Source organism: Crocodylus siamensis, chromosome 2 (assembly GCF_052110815.1).
Source record: "Crocodylus siamensis isolate JL-2025a chromosome 2, ASM5211081v1, whole genome shotgun sequence".
In the NCBI taxonomy this organism is placed as follows: domain Eukaryota; kingdom Metazoa; phylum Chordata; order Crocodylia; family Crocodylidae; genus Crocodylus; species Crocodylus siamensis.
This window is the reverse complement of record NC_143396.1, coordinates 183,677,866-183,694,836: the sequence shown is the minus strand read 5'-3', so window position 1 is coordinate 183,694,836 and position 16,971 is coordinate 183,677,866. Positions and strand designations below refer to the sequence as shown.

Sequence of the window (16,971 nt, the reverse complement as noted above, 5' to 3'; positions counted from 1 at the left end):
GACCCAGAACAGCAGCAGCTAATGAACTCCGCCCCAAGTTAGGAGCGGGAAGCCTGTGGATTGGCTGTGGAAGCACCACCTGTCTATACAGTACCAGCTGGGGCCCTGGGTCTACAAGTCATTCACCATTTCAGCCATGGCAAGCCTGCTGGACCCTGGACCTTCCTGTGGTTGTTTCCTGATGCTAGTTTGGCTCTGCTTTTGGACTTTGCCTGGTGGATTTCTTCCCAGAGTGGTACTTGATATCTGACTAGGGTTGCCAACTAACTGAAGCTATTCCAAGAGATTTTGTTTTCCACCATTCAACCTGTTCACAATATCAGTTTGCCAGGTTGCTTTCAGTAGTCACAGGGAGATCAACGCCAATTCTGGTAGACTCCTGGCCAATCCGGGGGGGTTGACAACCCCACGTCTAACCCTTGCCAGGTCCTGGCTTTGGGCTGTTGCGGACCCTGACTCTGGATGGCTCTCCCTCTAGGTAGGTATATGGCTCCTGGCCTTTGACCCAGCTCAAGGCCCTGGTTTCCCTCCATGGCCTAGCCATTAGGTCAGGCTGCCTATGCCCCTGTTCATTACAGATTCTCTTGATAATTTTCTCCTCTTGCTGCCTGAAATCCACATCCTTCACCTTCGCTGCTCCGAACAGCTGTAGCTCAGTTGATGTGACAACTGTTCCTTTTTTCCTGTTCTTCCTAACCTGTCTTTTGGTGTTCCTTTCATATCTCTTACTCATTCTCTCACTTTCTCCCATGTTGCTGGGTTCAGATTAATCTGCCCATTTCCTTATTGGCAAAAAGCAAGTATTTTTGGAGGAGTGATACTTGTTCTTTGGGATTAGAGACACCACCCATCCCTAATTGGGCAGGACAGTCCTGGAATGGGAACCTCAAATCCTAGTCCCTGCATGACTCCAGAACAACATTTTTCCCGGATTTACAGCATCGTGCAGGGATCCACAGAAAACAGTGGGTATTCCAGCCTGCAAGGGGCTGCCATGAGCGGGACACAGGGGCATGGGTGGATTAACACATGGGGCCTGGGCCAAAGGGCCCCTGCCAAACAGGGGCCCCCTGGGGTGCCACCGGCAGCATAGCCCATGCAGGCATCCTAGCCACAGGCATCTGGGGGAGATAGTATGTGCCTCCTCCCCTGTGGCTGGGCCAGAACCAGAGGCTAGAGGGTGGGCACAGGGCTTCATGCAGGTGGTGGTGGCTTCTCAGGGTCATTTGTTGCCAGGGGGCCCCATGGGCAGCCCTGCTTCTGCTCCTGCTCCCACTCTTTGCCATCTGTGGGTGGCAGCCAGCCCCAACACCACTGGAACAGGATGGGACAGCCCCGCCCCCCAGGGCCAACAGAGGGGCTGGCAAGCAGCCAGGGGTGGCATGGAGCCAGTGCTTCGCTCTAAGCCAGCCCCAGCCCAGCTGCTTGACACCCACTAGGTGGAGGGTCCAGGGTAGGTCAGGGCTGGGCTGCCTTTACCTCAACAGCACTCGCACCCCATGACTTGCTCCAGATGTGCTGAGGAGGCTGGCTAGGCCCAGCCACAACACCCTGGTGGGCGCAGAGGAAACCTACCCTTGCCTGATGGGGGCCTCCAATTTTCTGTTTGCCCAGGGCCACAATAAATTTTAATCTGCCACTGCACATAGGGCACACCATGTGCATGTGCACTCCCGTACACATGCAAGTGGCTGGGAATACAACCAGGCAGCATGGAGAACAGCACCTTGCAAGCAAGGGCATGGGAGGAGCCGGACTGAGACCTCCCCCCGCCGTGGTGAGGGAGGGAGTAGGGTTTGGGGTGCTACCCAGCCATGGGGCTGGGGCATGGAGCAGGATGGAGCCACAGCTGGCTCATCTAGGGAGCGGAAGGCATGCGGGGGGGAAAGGAACCTGCCTCCCCAGATTTGTGCATGGGGCAGGGGCGGATGCTGGCTGCCTGCTGCAGACTCTGGGCTCCCTGCCCTGCTGCTGTTCCCCCGGGAACCCCACACTGGCCGTGCCACCATGGCAAGGCACCCCCTGCCCACCCGGTACCAGCAGGGGTGACAGTGGCATGGAGTTATGCCCCCTGCTGCTGCCGGGTGGGCAGGGGGCCTGCAGCTGGTGTGGGGCTCCCAGGAGAAAGGCACTAGGGCAGGGAGCCGAGAGCCCACAGTAGGCAGCCCACATCCACCCCTGCTCTGTTCAGCTCTGCTCTGCTGGCAGGGAGAAGGGCGGCGGGGGGGGAGGGAGGCAGGTATGTGTCCCGCCTTTCCATTTTGAAAAGTTGATCATCCTATTTGGGATAAAGTGAGACAGGCTTTCCAATACAATGTTTTTTCATTGAAATGCCACCCTCCCCTCACTTCTCTCTGAGGGTGAAGTTACACTTAACATTTCACAGATTTATTATGAGCTATATGGCATCAAAGTTAGAACATGCTGTAAGCAGTTGGACGTAAAGGGTTAACACAGTTTCTTGCCTGCACAGCTCTAAAAGTTTGAGGGACATAGCTAGGAACCAACATACTTGAGCTCTAGCCCTGTTGGAGGAGGAGAAGTGGGGCCTTGGAAGCAGTGTATCTGGGGATGCTGGAGGACTTCTAGTTGCTTGTTTCATCTCTGCAGGAGACTGAAGTTACCATAACAAGCTAGGCAGCATGGCCCAGAGTTAAACCTCACCTAAAGTGGTATAACTTTGAGATGCTCACAGGGCACTTAGCATGAATTCAGCTTTTAACATGCAATGCTCATGTCTTCAGTGCCCATAGTACTGTCTAAGTTAGGGGTGGGAAAAATGGTGGATCCAGCTGGCGGCCAGATTCTGTTTCCCAGCAGCCCCTGCCCACATGGCTCACATGCAGATCCTGGGAGCAGCAGGGCCACAGAACCAGGGCTCTGCCCCAGCCTTACCCTGCATTGTCATGGCCCCGCACTGTCATGGTCCTGTGATCCTGGGGTCTCCATGGTGCAGTGTGGGAAGGGCATGTGGTTGGGCAGGGAGTTGCTCTAGGGCTGGGACCTTGTGCATTGACAGTGCAGGGCTGGAGCTGAGACAAAGCTGCAATCCACTCCCTGCATGGCATTGCCCATGGACCCCACACTCACTGCAGGGGCATGCAGGCAACAGATCACACGCTGGGGTCTCCTGGGCCCTGCCTGCCCATCTCACTCCCAACCATGGCCCCATCTCGGCCATGCACCCTGCTTGCATGGGTCCTGCCCCTGGCGGTGGGTACAGAGTGGATGGGCCAGGGAACTCCAGCAACAGGGCTGGGTCCAGTGGCCACCACGAGAAGGAGCTGCCGCCGCAGGGGCTGTTGGAAAATAGTCAGTTGCAGGCCTGATCCAGCCTGTGGGCCAGACTTTGCCTACCCCTGCTCTAAGTGGAATTTGTAACTTCCCCTATCACCTGCTTCTTTCAGGAGCCCTTTCCAATGATTTTTCCAGACCTAAAATGCTGCTCTGTTTTGTTCTTTGTTTAAAAGTAGTTTCATAGAGCTCAAGAAAGCGGTAATTTATGTGAAGTACTGAATAACAACGCTATGGAATTGTCAGGCCTCCTACCATCAGTACTAAATGGTACAAGCAATTCCCTGCAGGTGCAGAATTTGCATACAGGCACTTATGGCAGGGTAAAACACATTAGTGGATTCTTCAAAAATTAGTAGTAGAGGAATACATTTTAAATTCGTTTGTGTGATTTCTTGAAATGAATATTCCAGGGCAGAAATAAATTATCTAGGGACCTCAAGAACCAATAAGAATGGATATATATTACTTTCTCTGATATTTTTTTCCCCTGCCAGTAAATTGCCACTTCATGATACAATTAGCTTTAGGAACAGAGATATTGTTCCCCATACGTGAAATTGAGTTCAGCTCCTCATTGCTTTTTCAGTATTGTGATCCTTCCCTCCTCTTTTATTTTCTTTGGTTGAGACTTTTGTGTGTAGCCAGCTGTCCTAGAGCCAGGACTATGATCCAAACAACACTGAAGCCAATAAAAGACTGACTTCAAACTCCTGACCAAATGTTCCTGGTACCCTACATAATAGAAGTGCAAGATTCCAGGCAAGAATACTTTGCATAGGAAGCACAAAATAGTCATAGCTGGAATACCAGACAGTCTGTCAGATGGCAGGAAGCTGTAGGTCATGTAGGTCACCAAGTACTCTTGTCAGAACAGAAGCTGGCTGATAACAGATGATTCCAAGAATAGCAAGTGCTTGCTTCTAGGAGCATGCTGTCTTTTCTGCCACTGGAAATTAAAGCCTATTATAAAGGACAGATTTGGGAAAGATCATTAGGGGAATGAAAGAATATTAGCCACATGATGGACCTTAAAGATGAATATCAAGAACACCTGGCTATGTATTGAAAGCAGAGTGAACTACCAGATATTAGACCAGTGGTCCTCAACCAGGGTGCCATGGCACCCTGGGGTGAGTTGAGATCCTTTCAGAGGTGCTGGAAAGTGCTTTGCAATCTTAGCACCGTTTGGTGTGCAAATATTATTCATAAGATAAGCCCAGAGATGTCAGATTGGAATCCGTAGTGTTAAAAGCATTCTGATCTGCTGTGGCCTTGCAACAGAAGAATCTCTCTCTCTCTCACACATCTATCTATCTATCTATCTATCTATATATATATATATATATATATATACACACACACACACACACACACACACTTTTTTTTGGTAGTCAAAAATCAAGTGAACACTAAGAGCTAACATTTTCTGAGGGGTACCTTGAGTCTAAAAATGTTGAGAACCACTGTATTAGATTATATGTAAAAATAATTGGGGTTTGCCTTTGGTATTAATGGGACTGTAAAATGAAATGGTTTTGTAAACCAATCTGTAATCTTAGGTGGTGTTACAAATATTTCCATGAAAAACTTGAACAAATTTATTTCCAGATATTAATGTGTGTTTTATCTTACCCACCTCTATCAACTTTCTTGCTATTAGAGAAGCGTGTCTTTCTGAAAGTCAATACCTCGAGCCTGACATGAAGGACTGATTCTGCAGTCAGTGGAATCTGCTGTGGGTCTTCCAATAACAAGGTAAAACAATTGCATTTCTTCCCTAGTAACCTGCTAGCGAAGACCTACTTCATTTTTGTTCATCTGTGACTGATCAGGAGAGTTGAGAGAGGCAATAACCAAAATCACAGGCATTGCCAAAAACAGGAAAAGGGAACAAATCAGTTTTACAGCCACATATGCAAAATTCTCCTTTATAGTTACTGTTCCACTTATGTCATTCTGTCTTTTTGTAGATTTATAAATTTCATATCTCAGGCCAAATTAGCCAAATCAGCTCCAAATTCTAATGACTGAACAGAGCTTAATTATTCAAGTCCTACTTGTTAGTGTGGCACTACCATTGGCGAGTACCCTACCTCCTAGATTCTTCAGCCTGGGGCTTCAGATGCTCCCACATCCAAGGTAGACATCCTACTTGCAGGTCCCAAGCTCAGAGGCCTTGGAGTTCAGATGCCCCCTAGTCTCACTTGCCCTTAGCCAAAAGGCTGTAGGAGCAAGCTAGAGGAAGAAGCTGAGAGCAGTCTCTCATCACCATAAATTGTGTAGCCAAGAGTGAGCCTATAGTAGACACTCACAGGGGTGCCCACACACAGTGCAGTGGACAAGTCTCCACCCTCAGCTACTCCAAGTTAGGCTGAGAAGAAGGGGATCTTCCCTGCCAGGTACATACAACCAGCTGGGCTGATGCCAACATCATGGCAGTCCGTCTTTGTGCTGACTGTTATGTAATGAATGATGTCACAGTTTGTTTCAGCATACAGTTCACTTCAGTACAGAGGTCACCACAGCTGTCTCGCCACAAGGTAAAGGCAACATGGTATGCTGCTTGAAATAAATTCTTTGAGAACCAGCATTACACCTCTAAGCATTTGGTATGTAATGTTTGGCTGACAGAAGCAGTACATCTTGAGCAAAGAATCCCTCAGAAGAATTTTACAATGATCGTTGTCTTTTGGATAATTTTCCTTCTGGGAATAACAGCAAAGGAGAGGTTTTACCTACCAGCACCACCAGCTGAAGTGAGTACAAAACCCAGAATAACTGTAGTGAAATGTTAGCTATTCCATACTAAACACATTCTAGACCATACTACTGCCAATAGCGCTGTATTCTTTTCTGATGTGAAAGTGTTTAGACATGTTCTACAGTGCCTGTGGACAGCGGAAGGCAGAGCTGGATGGCACCTTAGGGCACTTAGGCTTCCAGGGGTAGGGGGGGCACTTTAATTAGAATGGCTTGAAGAGCCATTCTAATTAAAGCATCGCAGCATCTCATGTTTCAGCGCCCCCACATTTCAGAATGGCAGCAGGGGTACAGCTTGTTCAACAAGCTTTATTTAAAGCGCCTCCCCCCACCATTTTGAAGCATAGTGACACTGATACATGAGATGTGGAGGCTGGCTGGAGTCCAGTAATTAGCAAGCTCCACCAGATTCAGTTAATCTGCTGTAATCACAGCATGTTGGAGCAGCTTCTGCACTCATGTAGACCCCATTCGAGACTAATTGGTTCAGAGAGGCAAGAGTTTTCATAGATAATAGCTAATGAAGTAGCTATTCTGCCTTCTGCTTGATTCTTGGACTGCTAACATGGCTAACTATCAAACTCTACTCAGAGAGACTATGGACAGACATTCAAATTATATTTGTAGTGCTATGATAATGTCACCTCAGCTGAAAACCAGGAGCTGCCAAAGATATTCCCCTGCCCTTGCCGGGGCTCTTGTAGTAGAGGCAGGAACAGTGATGTAACAAGGGAAGAATAAATAGGGCAATCATCCCCGGCACCAACTTCAGGGATCAAAATAAAAGTGGTTGCTACCAGCAGCTGAGCAATAGCACTTGCAACCATGGCAGCCTCCACAAGTCACTAGTGCCCTGGGCACCTGGCTACATCCTTATACTACTGGACAGGAATTCCCACACACTAACCCTAACCTTACTCAGCCCCATGCCTGCCCATCCCACTTACTCTGCTCAGCAAAATGGGCCGGTTGAGAGGGGAGGAAATTCCCACTGCCACTTGAACAGTTCTGGAGAATTCTAGGACTGTTGAAATGGTGGTGGCAGCAGTGTACCACCAGGACTCCCAAACAGCTCATTTTTGGGGTTATTAGGTAACCAGTGCTCTTCTTTCCCGTGGGAGGAGGAGGGAGACCAGAGGACTGAGAAATGTTAGGGATCCTAAGGACCTGTATTGTTCCAGTTGACAGCATGTAGGTGTTACACATGGCACTAGAAAATGTCTTTCTCTGGAGAAGCTGATGTTTCAAACAGCTAACATTTTGTGGCAAAATTACCACATTTTTCTTGCCGTAAACCATTTGAATGCCTGTACACACACTTTTTGTGGTGCTAAAAGCGCGTATTTTCCCCTAGAAGTGCCATTCCTGTTCACGCTCTGGAACCCAAGCCAGGCAATGATTCCAGTATTGTTTCTGGCAGACCAGGGTGCAGCTCTACAACTAGTGTACGTCTCCATCATTTGGTGGAGCTATAATGTACATTAGTTGAGGATCTGCTTCTGGGATCCTCTATTTTTTTCAGTGACTTGGTATTCAAGACTAGATGGATCCGTAAGAGAATTAATTATCTGTTTTAGATCTAGTCTTGAATGTGGCTCCAGCTCCAGCAGTGCAGAAGGGAGGGGAGAGCAGAAGCAATGGGGCAGGCAGCAGCAGACAGTGCTGCCAACAGAAACATGGTCCTGTCAGCATCAAAGAGGGATTATTCTCACCTCTGTTTTGCACTCTTTCTGAGCTCTGCCTCATTGCATAGGCTTTCAGGACACTCAAAGCTGAAATGATCCTGAAGATCAAGGTAGTAACTAACTGTGCTACTTGCACAGCCTTATTCTTTTGTGAAAGATGAAAAGACCTTTTTCAGTATAAAGCTGATTGGCTGCCACTGAATAAATCTGCACTGAAACTTGACATTCAGCTCCCCACAAACTTTGGTGAATGACATCTACATCTTCCTTGAACTCTGGGGAGGTTGAAACAAGGCCTGTGCTGAGATATTGTTTACAAGTAATGAATTGGTACTTGCTCAGAAGATCCTCCTGGCTTTCACTCTCTCATCAAGACCACAAATATTTCAGTGTCACATAAATAGACCAACATTGTTCTGCCAATGCAACCTGAGGACTTTTTTCTACCATTTTCTATAGGATAGCTTATTTTATTTAATTTACCACATTAATATTAAAAAAAAAGAAAAATCTGTCAGTTGGAGTAGAAGTAAGTTTTAGAGATTTGGCAATGTCAGAGACCATTTGCTTTCTGAAGTGCCATTTGGGGAAGAGGGTCAGTTAACAGCATGGGCCCAATCTTCAGTTGCTACAAACTGGTACAGCTCTGCTAAAATAAAACTATGTCAGTTAACACTAGCTGAGGATCTGCCTGTTCCTGTGTAGCTGAAACGATCACTTGTGTTCCCAAGTCTATGACAAACTTCAAATTAGCGTGACTGACTGCAACAGGACCTGCCACGGCACTCAGCAAAATGGCAACCACTAGTATTAAATATGGCTGCTGAGGCTGAGGGCATTGACTATACCAGGCAGCCTGCATGTGGCATGCAGCAGATTTGGGAAAGAGACAGACTGGGTGAATCTATATGAGATGCTTTATTGCTTATTAGACTAATCTAATGTGCAGTAAAGCGTCACTATCTATGTGTGCATAGTAGTTACTGAACAGGATATTAGTCTAATGTGCCATACCGCACATGTAGATGCTGACTGGGACCAAATTGCTCCCAGTCAGTCTAGGCAGCAGGGAGCCACAGGACTAGGAGAACTGTCCCAGTTGGGTGGGACACTGCCTCCTAGCCATGTAGAGATTGGGACCTATCCCAATCTCTGTGTCCCTGGGAGAGCTATCCCAGCTACAGGACAACTGCCTCCCAGTCACGTAGGTCCCAGTCTTCACAATGCTGGGAGGCAGCTGCCTGTTCAGCTGGGACAGCCCCTCCCATGGATACAGGGACCCATCAGGGCCAGCCTGATCTCCCTTCTACTGGGACAGAGCTGCCCACTGAGTCGGGACAGCTGCTTCCCACTCTCTGGAACTTGGGGCTAAGTCCCCATGTCTCTTGCCAGCCAAGGCTGGCACCCAGGGGAACCGGGAGCTCCCTCTGGTTGTTGCATGGGGGCAGAGCAGGGCAGGAGTAGCCCTGGACTAGACTTCTCCTGTCAGGCTCAGTTTGGTCCCAGTGGGTGCACATGTGGATGTGCACCTGGGAGCACTTTAATGAGTCTGAATTATCTGCGCAGAATATTTAGGCACTTTAATTGCATGTGTAGACATGCCCACAGTAGGGGGAAAAGGGGAAGAGAGAGCAGAAAGCAAAGTAGTAGACCTGGCAAGGAGCATAGGGCAGGAAGCAGAGCAGCAGTTTGGTTAGGGAGCAGAAAGCAGAGCAGCACACCAGATAAGACTCAGAAAGGCACTTGTGGAGGGTGCAGGGCTAATTTGTGACACACCTACTAAAAAGGTCTCTATACAATACTTTCTCCCTCTCATACATGTTTCTTTTAGGCTCGCTATGAACGGCAAAAGAAATATGACTCAGCAAAAAAGTAACCAACGTAGTACTACAGCTGAACACTGCCAAATGCAGAGGAAATCATTAAGCTTCAAGAATGACAAGGGTGCTGTGTAACAAATGCTGTTCTGAAGCTAGACACTCACTAATGAATAACATCTGTTGATGGCTTCAGGCATGATGACATAAGATGCCATCCAGCACCTTGCACCAGGAGTCCTCAACCTGGTTGGTTGCCCTGTTCCCATTGGTGGTTTTACATAAAGCAATTGCACAACATTTTGTCATTTGTATAAGTCTTGCCTAAGACCTTAAAATTATATCTACAAATCCCTCTCTCTCAGAGCCTGGGAGACTGAAGTTTCATTCTGCCTTGACATATTTGGGGAGTATATCTAATTTTAACCTGCTATAGAAAGAGTAATCTCTCTTATCCAATCCATGTGGGAAATATTAAGCCACATATCAGCCTAGATAACTGGAAATTCACGTATAGTTTCTAAATCTACAAAAATAGAATGGAGCAGGAGGGAGAGAACTTAAGACTCAGTCTTGCAAGGTGTCGCGCACTAGAAAAGACTTAAACACACGCTTAACTTTAAGTACAAATAATCCGTTTGAAGTAGTGGGAGTACACCTCTACTTACACACACAGTTGGGTAGGGACTAGAGTGTTCAACACCAAAGGTAGAAATCCTTGATGAGTAAGTTATAGAAGACCATAATACTTAGAGATATTCACAAGCTGTTCAAAATACTTTCTATTTGATTTCATAGATTTCAGACATTAGGGCTGGAAGGGACCTCAGAAGATCATCGAGTCCAGCCCCCCACCCAAAGGGCAGGAAGTCAGCTGGGGTCATAGGATCCAATTTACTCTTGAAGGTGTGCAATGTAGGTGCTTGAACCACCTCTGATGGCAGGCTGTTCCAGACCTTGGGGGCTCAGACAATAAATAAATTCTTCCTTATGTCCAGCCTGAAATGATCTTACAGTAGTTTATGACCATTCGATTGGGGCGCTCTGGTGAACAAACGTTCCCCCCGATAATGGTGGTCACCCCTGATATACTTATAGGTGGCCATCAGATCACCCCTGAGCCTACGCTTTTCCAGGCTAAAGCTCCCCATGGCTCTCAGCCTGTCGTCGTAAGGTCTGTTTTCCTGACCCCTGATCATACGTGTGGCTCTTCTCTGGACTCTCTCAAGCTTCTCCTCATCCTTTTTGAATTCTGGAGCCCAAAACTGGACGTAGTACTCCAGCTGCGGCCTCACCGAGGCCGAGTGCAAGGGGAGAATGACGTCCCGGGATTTGCTCGAGAAGCATCTATGGATGCAAGCCAGCGCTTTGGTCGCTTTACTAGCCACAGCATCGCATTGCAGGCTCATGTTCATCTTGTGGTCAATGATGACCCCCAAGTCTCTTTCTTCCGTAGTGCTAGCCAGCGTAGCACTGCTGAGCCTATAAGGATGCTGCAGGTTTTTCTTCCCAGGGTGGAGAACCTTGCATTTTTCAGTGTTAAACACCATCAGGTTCTCATCTGCCCATTTGCTGAGCCTGTCCAGGTCAGCCTGGATCCCCCACCTGTCTTCTGGTGTAGATGCTTTGCCCCATAGTTTTGTGTCATCGGCAAATTTGGCCAGTCCACTTCTGACTCCAATGTCCACATCATTAATGAAGATGTTGAAGAATATGGGTCCAAGGACAGAGCCTTGGGGGACCCCACTGGTCACAGGACACCATGATGAGTGACTGCCATCAATCACAACCCTCTGGGTCTAACCACAAAGCCAATTTCCCAGCCAGCCAATCATGGTGGATCCAAGGCCACAGCTGGCCAGTTTTGCCAAGAAATGATCATGGGATACCAGATTGAAGGCTTTTTTCAAGTCAAGATATAGGACATCAATCTCTTATCCTTTGTCCATGTGATAGGTCATTGAGCATGACTGGTACTTACTGGGAAAGTACCTCAGACTTTCAACTCCCTTCAGTTTAATTATTACAACCCCCTTCTCCAAGAATACAAGACCCAGAAGATACAGAATGCCTCGGCTTACCTCTGCACATTAACTGTGTAAATGAAAGGAGTGTAATGCCATTTGAGAAAGCAAAGTAGTAGTATATTATTTATAGGTCATCTGTCAGGTAGTCTTTCAGATCTATCACAACCCAATTCAAAAGAGACTGTTGCTAGGTCTGGCCTGATGAAAGAGTCCCTTTCTGCTTCTGATTACACTCTGCACAGGTGCAAGGCAGTTGAAAACTGAGGTTTGGACTTTTACCTGCATATTCCTTCTGTTCCAAAGGCTGGTTTTCTTCACCAGCAATAAGTAATAGAAAAGGTACAGGCAGAGAGGTTTATTTTGAGGTCTCACAGAAAAGAGTAAGGTATTCAGTTACAGAGAAACTGAACCACTTTCTCCCATGCTTAGGTAAAGCATTAAAATTACATACTGATATAACAGACTTAGACAATTCTCAAACGCTTGGGCTGTTGGAGGCCCCTTCCATCAACTACCAGTGTTTTATCGAGGCTATCCAAGTAGTGCCCTGGGCCAGCAATGTGGCCCACAGGCCACAAGTGGTCTGTAAGCACGTAACATGCAGTTGGTGAGACCCAGTGGTCACCTCTCCCACTGCTGCATGGCAGGGAACAGCCTGGGGGTCCATATCCTGCCTGTACAGCCAGCACAGCAGGGGGGCACCCTGTGTAGTTGGCAATGGTGGGGGGGGGGGGCTGCATGCTGCCAACAGAGCTGCCTGTGGAGCATCCCCACACCCTCCACACTGAATTTGGGCCACACTGTTTTAACTCATTCACTGTATGCACTTTGAAAAGAAAGAAAAGCCACAGTTTTCACACTTAGTTTTATTCTCTGTGTGAAACTCAATCTTGTACTGAAAACTTTGCATCTACCAATTCCAGCCTGGGTAATTTAAAGTAAAATGGAAAAGAGGCATCTCAATAGGAGAACACAATAAAGAAAATGTGTTAGTAATATTTTTGGGAAAGTATTTCTAGGAATCAGTCCTCTGACCAGTGAAAAAACCAGATCCCATGGAAGGATATGACCTATGTATATTAAGGTAACCATAACAGAATTGAAATTACATGTAAGGCTTACATGTTAGGATTTGTATGTGGAAATTGTGCTTCTGAAGCAGGGAAAGTAGTCCAAGCAAATTAAATTCTGGGGATCAGAAAAATCAGGTGCAATACAGGTAGCAGCATCACCACCTCCAAAGCACCACATCAAACTGTCTTTAGTCCAGCAAACACCAGGTTTAGAGAAAGAGGGTTAGCTCATTTTCCTTATTCACCAGTTCCATCATTTCCCTACTAAGGCAACCAGCAAGTGGCCAAATACAGTTGTGATGTCTCTTTTTTTTGGCAACTAGACTTTAACCAGACTTATTGGCACATCACTACATACTCATCATTCAAAACCCACTGACAACCATAGCTAGACTTGAATATGGCAATATCCAGGGATTTAAAATCTCATAACAAATCCCTTGAGATGTCCACTACTCTCCCCAAAGTGTTAAAATAAAAATTACCTAATCAAAGCTCAATGTGATAAGCATTACAGGTACAGCACTATATTGCTAACATTGCAAGTGTGGATTCCCACTGGATGCATAAATCGAGGAAAAAGGCGTTAAATAAACATTTTCTGCAAAGATGCTTTGACTTCAAAGTTTTTTATCCCTATTAAAAAACCCCCACTCTTGAAGACATATCAAGTTCTTGCAGTTGTCTGCTTCTGTGAGCTAACATAGTTGTGAAGACAGCAGTGCTGTGCATGCTGAAATAGTTGAAATGCAAGCCAGCTCCTTCCTATTTATTTTGTGCATTCAACACATACTTAAAACACCACATTTTAACACGGGGGTTTTCAACTTTTTTGGATCAGTGTACCCCTGGCGGCTGTACTCAGAGCAGGAGGGCAGGGAGGGGTGGGGTGCAAGCTTCTCCCACTCCCACATCTGGACAGCTGGGTGGCACCTGCATGGCAGTGTGGGAGGGTGCATGGTAGCGCTCTGTCCCTGCCTACCTATGTGTACCCCCTAGGGCTTTCTCACGTACCCTCAGTTGACAACCCCTGGTCTAACACAGGAATGCTAGAAAAAAACACTTATTTCCTAGCCTCAGACACATGATACAAACTTAAGTTTACAAACTTTTAGTTCCCCAGCAAGGGCTAGGAATTCCCAGAATTCCTGTTGGTTAACATACAGGCCTGTTTTTAATTTTAAAATTGGTAGATCATCTCTAGGTTTGTTGATTGACAACCTGTTAGGTGACTGACTCGTAATAGGATGTTTTGCCAGGACTGCTCTATACCTTTGCTATAGATCAAGAATGTCAGGCTCCTTTACCCCCCTTCCCTCCCCGGTCTCCCTGCAGGGTGGATCTGAACTCACCTCCAGCACCGTATTTTCTCACATATAGCCCACACACTGATATAACCTGCACCAATGTATAACCCATGGAAAATTGTATTTTGGGGAGATAGTCCATGTATAGACTGCACCCATGTATTTCCTGCACCTGATAGTGTCAGTGCCAGGGTGGGGGGGGGGCAGCGTGGGGGAGGTGATTTTAAGCCTATTAAGCCTGAGAGGTGCTTAATTATTACCAGAATGTTTGTCATTTGAGCGCTAATTATTACTGTCAATTTGTAACATCTCAACTGTGTTTTAGTTATCAACAACTGATTTTGGCCTTCCCATAGTCTTGTTCATCGAGAAGTTGATGCTGCTACGGTTACCAGAAACTCCAGTCAGTAGAGACGACCGACTGCCTACGAATTTACCCAACCTCCCTATCTCACTAACCTGCAGGGTTCAATCCTACCCTCGCATACTTCATTTGAAAATGCCCAAGAAAAAACTGTACACATTTGACTTCAACTTGTCCATTATCGATTACGCCAAGAAACAGCAATCGCGCAGCTGGTTGAGAATTCTCTGTGGACAAAAAATTGGTGCGAGAATGGCGAAAAGATGACATTTTGAAAACTCTGAATCCAAGAAAGCGCACTCGCAGAGGTAAGCATTGTAAATGGCCAACTCTAGAAGCTAACCTGAAAAAATGGGTTGTTGCACAATGAGAAAGCAACAAAGTTGTGTCAACCATTGCAATTTGGCAGAAGGCCCACGTGATGGCAAATGAGATGAAAATAACAGACTTTGGGGGTGGATGCAATTGGGTACATAAATTTATGCGCAGAAATAATTTAGCTGTTCGTTCATGCACTACAGTAAAAACTGCCAGATGGCTGGGAAGAAAAATTAACAAAAATTTGCGTAAGGAGTGCAGAGTGCATAATTTATGTCCTGCACACATAATTAACATGGACAAAATACCGATTTCATTTGATGTCCCAGCAACTCGTACAGTTGATCAACATGGTAAAAAGACGATTGCAATATCAACAAGCCATGAACGAACAAATTTCACCGTTGTGCTAGCGTGCACCATGAATGGTGTAAAGTTAAAACCGATAGTTATTTTGAAACGGGTAACGATGGCCTGCGAAAAGATCCCAAATGGAGTTGCAGTTATTTGCAGTAAGAAAGGGTGGATGAACAAGGATATAATAAAAGAATGGACAGAACGTTGTTTTCGAACACGGCAAGGCGGGTTTTTCGCACCTAAATCTTTGCTAATTTTTTATGTGATGGCAGCGCATAAGCACTCTAGTGTTCAGAAACAAATAAAGCCGGAGTGCATATTGCTATAATTCCTGGAGGACTAACTTGTAAGCTCCAACCATTGGATATTTCTGTCGACCATTTGTTCAAATGTTTCATGAGAAAGGAGTGGGAAAAATGGATGAGCCAGGGTGTTCACTCATTCACCCCATCTGGAAAACAGCAATGAGCCACCTATACAGAAGTTTGTAACTGGATCATTGCAGCTTGGAGAGCTGTGAAACCAAGCTCTATAATCAACGGCTTCTTTAAACCCAGAATCCTAGATGGCACATCAGGTGAGGAGTCAGAGTACACCGATTCGGAAGACGATGCTGATGAACTTGATGACACTGTTTTTGTAGATGCGTATTTCGGTAAATCAAGTTACAATACAGACTTTGAAGGTTTTCCAGCCAGTGAAGAAGAGGCGCCCAATTGGGTTTGAACATTATTTAGACATTTAAATGTTTTAATTTTCATTAAAGACTGTTCTAAAGACTGCAAAGCCCGCACCTTTGTATAGTCTGCACCCATCCGTCATGTTTGTAAAAACTTAAATAGTCCGCGGACTGTATGTGAGAAAATACAGTAATGGGGTGAGTAGTAGTGGCATTAACCACTCTGGGCATGAACACATCCATCACTCACCCCTCCATTGCCAACTTGCAACCCCAGTAGGGCTCCACATACCAGAATTTGGCAGAGCGGGAGACTCCTCCAGGAGTCCTGTGAACTGCTTCTTTGACACACTTGCTGTAAGATGGTATCTGATGTTGTAGCAAGAGAAAAACAACTGTTGTTGAGCCCCTGCCTTTCCAGTACTGTGCCAACTTTGTAATGAAATAATTACAAGGTTACTTACAGTTGCTGTATGATACATAGAAAAGCATGTATGACACTGAGAAGAGCAACAGTAACTGGGTAAAGACTCTGGACACCAGCAGAATATATATTTTTAAGTTTCTGAATCATTCAAAGTATGCAAAGGACCTAGCATACACATGACCAAAAACCATCAAAACACAAGAACCATTGTCTGATGTATGCAAAATGGCACGTGTACAATGGCAGTGAAGATCAGAAGCTTGTGTCCATCACAATTAGTGCATTATGTAGGCCTAAAAGGCTTACTTGCATAAAATGAGAAATGGGCCTGGGTACTTAACATAACTTTCCCCACCCTTCTGCGGAGCTCTTAATTCTCTCTAGAATGTGGTAGCAATCTGCTATGAAGTACTTGAGCACAGCACTTTACTGATCATATCAATATTCTGACATTAATTACAATTACAGTATACCAACAAATGAGTTTTTTGGCCTCTAGTCTCAAACAACAGGGAGTCACGTCTGCTGCTATCAGACGTTGGTATCATGGTAAGATACAGGGAATTTTTCAATAAATCTTTATTTCAAAGATAATGTTCATACAGGGGAAAAACAAGGACCAGTCGCTTGCTTTTTACCAGAAGACTCACATGGAGGATTTGGGTACAAGTAACACCTACAGTGAACATGAGCTGCAAAAAAAATTCAACTGGTCCAGAGAAAATGGCCAAGTTCTTTTATCTGTATCAAGACAGGACAGAGAGCAGTGAATAAAGAAGGTCCCAAGGATAAATTGAGCAACAGAATTGCTCTGGAGGAAGTCACTGACTAGCCCAGAGAAGGCAGTCAAAAGCATTAGA

At 46.0% G+C, this 16,971-nt stretch overlaps 1 long non-coding RNA gene across 3 annotated transcripts; it reads left to right on the top strand.

Moving 5' to 3' along the window:
* The first annotated feature begins 313 nt into the window (after positions 1–313).
* Positions 314–15,822, top strand: LOC149871448 (uncharacterized). 3 transcript variants are annotated; one of them, XR_016440239.1, is made up of 3 exons: positions 314–478; positions 4,958–6,053; positions 14,292–15,822. It is a non-coding gene; the product is annotated as an uncharacterized LOC149871448 (long non-coding RNA). The 3 variants fall into 3 exon arrangements; XR_016440238.1 differs by lacking the exon at positions 14,292–15,822 and adding an exon at positions 9,574–12,260; XR_016440240.1 differs by lacking the exon at positions 14,292–15,822 and having other exon boundaries at positions 344–478; positions 4,958–5,052; positions 5,779–12,260.
* The last annotated feature ends 1,149 nt before the right edge of the window (positions 15,823–16,971 follow it).